The following is a 2,988-nucleotide window of genomic DNA, read 5'->3' as shown; positions in this document are numbered from 1 at the left end:
ACTAGGATCCTGATCGATGGGGGTTCTAGCCTTAATATATGTCTATTGATAACACTCAAGAACTGGGTAAGGGACTGCACGAGATAAAAGAAGGAGCAATCAATGTGAAAGCTTTCGACGGGTCTCAGAGGTCCACCATTGGTGAGATTAGCCTGTGTCTGCAGATGGGACCGACTTGGTTCGAGGTCGACTTTCAAGTGATAGATGTGCCAGCATCCTACAACCTGCTGCTAGGGCGTCCCTGGATTCATGCTGCGGGGGATGTGGCTTCAACATTGCATCAGGCCGCAAAATTTGAATGGAATCACCAGGAAGTGATCATTCACGGTGACGGCAGTAATCGTATATATAGTCGTCAGACCATTCCGGCGATAGGGGGAAGAAGAATGCTAGGTGGAGAGACCTACCACCACATCAAGCGAGTCAATGCTGCTGACAAAGATAAATGGTGGGACAACAAGATCGAGAGTATATTGAATTGGAGTGGGTACGAACATGGCAAGGGGCTCGGCAAGAACCTCCAAGGGATTGCTAAACCCATAAAACTCAAGAAACACGGCACTAATTTTGGTAAGGGATACGAGTACACTTAGGAAGAATTTAACAACTGGTCGCCACCATGGCACTGTCCTTACTATCCACTGGAATAGCCAATACCGCCTTTGGAGCAGACTTTCCAAATGGCTGACATTGTTTATGGGACAGGCGAAGAAGAAGCACTTGTTACGGTAAAGAACTTGTTCCTAGAAGACAATGACATGGACTGTTGTGTTGTCCCCGAGGAGGAGGGGGAGGAAGGTCCTTCCATACAAGCTGTGAGTAGAGGGGCATACCTCAATAATTGGACCATCAGGACCACCAGAGCCCGGCGAGCCTTGGGGTAGCAAGGCTAAAACAAGGATCATGCACTGTTTTTTTTTACTAGATGATTTTTCTTTTTCGCATTTTTAATTCCCGCAGTAAGATTTTCAATGTTCAAAATAGTTATTGAATTTATCAAAGCATTTCGATTTTTCTTATTAATCAACACTCATTATTATTTTTCTCTCATTACTTTACTTATACAGCATTACTATTACTTATCTTGATGAACCAATGACTGTGACATGCAATGAGACAACACAACAAATAGACATTTATTCAGATGAAGATGACATACCAGAGGAAATCGTCAAAGAAGTTGAGGATTTTGAGAACAGACCTAAGTCTAACCTAGACGAGACAGAAATTGTTAACCTAGGAGATGAAGAAGATGTCAAGGAAACACGAATTAACGTTCACTTATCTCCATCGTAAAAGAAGGAATACACAAAATTTCTAAAGGAATGTGAGGACATATTCGTCTGGTCGTACGATGACATGACTGGTCTAAGTACATCTATTGTGGCCCGTAAACTGCCAACTGATCTGACATGTCTGCCGGTAAAGCAGAAGCTCAGGAAGTTCAAGCCTGATATGAGTTTGAAAATCAAGGAGAAGTCACTAAGCAAGTCAAAGCTAAAGTTCACAGGATAGTTGAGTATCCGACATGGTTAGCCAACATTGTACCAGTACCAAAGAAGGACGGGAAGTTAAGAGTCTGTGTCGACTACCGGGATCATAACCTAGCCAGTCCAAAAGACGACTTCCCCTTGCCAAATATACACATCCTGATCGACAATTGCGCCAAGCACGAGCTACAGTCATTCGTAGATTGCTTCGCTGGTTATCATCAGATCTGGATGGATAAGGAAGATGCTGAGAAAACGGCTTTCATTACACCGTGGGGAATGTATTGTTACAAAATGATGTCGTTCGGCCTGAAGAATGCGGGGGCCACATACATGAGGGCCATGACTACTATTTTTCACGATATGATACACAAGGAAATTGAGGTATATGTGGATGATGTTATCATCAAGTCCAAGAAGGCCACTAATCACATGGAAGAGTTGAGGAAGTTCTTCAATAGATTGCGAAGGTACAACTTGAAACTGAATCCCGCAAAGTGTGCATTTGGGGTTCCCGCCGGAAAGTTTCTTGGGTTTATCATGAACCGCCAAGGAATAGTACTGGATCCATCAAAGGTTAAATCCATTTAAGAGCTTTCACCTCCAAAGAACAAGAAGGATGTAATGAGTTCCTTGGGAAGATTTAACTATATCAGCCGGTTCATAGCACAGTCCACGGTTATCTGTGAGCCAATCTTAAAGATGTTGAAGAAGAACGCCGCTACCAAATGGACCGATGACTGCCAAAAGGCCTTCAACAGAATCAAGGAATACCTATCAACACCACCAGTCTTGGTCCCGCCTGAGCCAGGTAGACCCCTGTTACTCTACATTGCAGTTTTAGATGGAGCCTTCGTTTGTGTTTTGGGGCAACACGATGAACGGGGAGGAAGGAACAAGCCATTTACTATCTCACCAAGAAGTTCACTCCGTATGAAGCTCGATAATCTCTTTTGGAGCGCACCTGCTGTGCTTTGACTTGGGTAGCTCAGAAGCTGAGACATTACTTCTTTGCCTATACCACGTATCTCATATCAAGGATGGACCCTTTAAAGTACATCTTTCAGAAGCCCATGCCCGCTGGCAAGCTAGCCAAGTGGCAAATCCTACTGAGTGAATTCGACATTGTTTACGTAACTCAGAAGGCGGTCAAAGGACAAGCATTGGCAGACCACCTTGTTGAAAACCCCATGGATTGAAAACTTCAAAGGAGTTGGCATAAGAGCAGTCTTGGTATCAGAAACCGGTCAACATTATCCAGTGTCTGCCAAACTCAGGTTCCCCTTCACTTACAATATGGCCGAATATGAAGCCTGCATCTTAGGGCTCAAAATGGCCATTGACATGAACGTGCAGGAGCTGCTAGTGATTGGAGATTCAGATTTTCTTATACATCAGGTATGAGAAGAATGGGCAACCAAGAACTCCAAGATACTCCCGTATCTGCATCATGTACAGGAATTGAGAAAGAGGTTCACGAAGACGGAATTCCAACATG

This window comes from Nicotiana attenuata, unplaced genomic scaffold (assembly GCF_001879085.1).
Source record: "Nicotiana attenuata strain UT unplaced genomic scaffold, NIATTr2, whole genome shotgun sequence".
Taxonomy (NCBI): Eukaryota; Viridiplantae; Streptophyta; class Magnoliopsida; order Solanales; family Solanaceae; genus Nicotiana; species Nicotiana attenuata.
Note: the sequence above shows the minus strand (reverse complement) of the source record.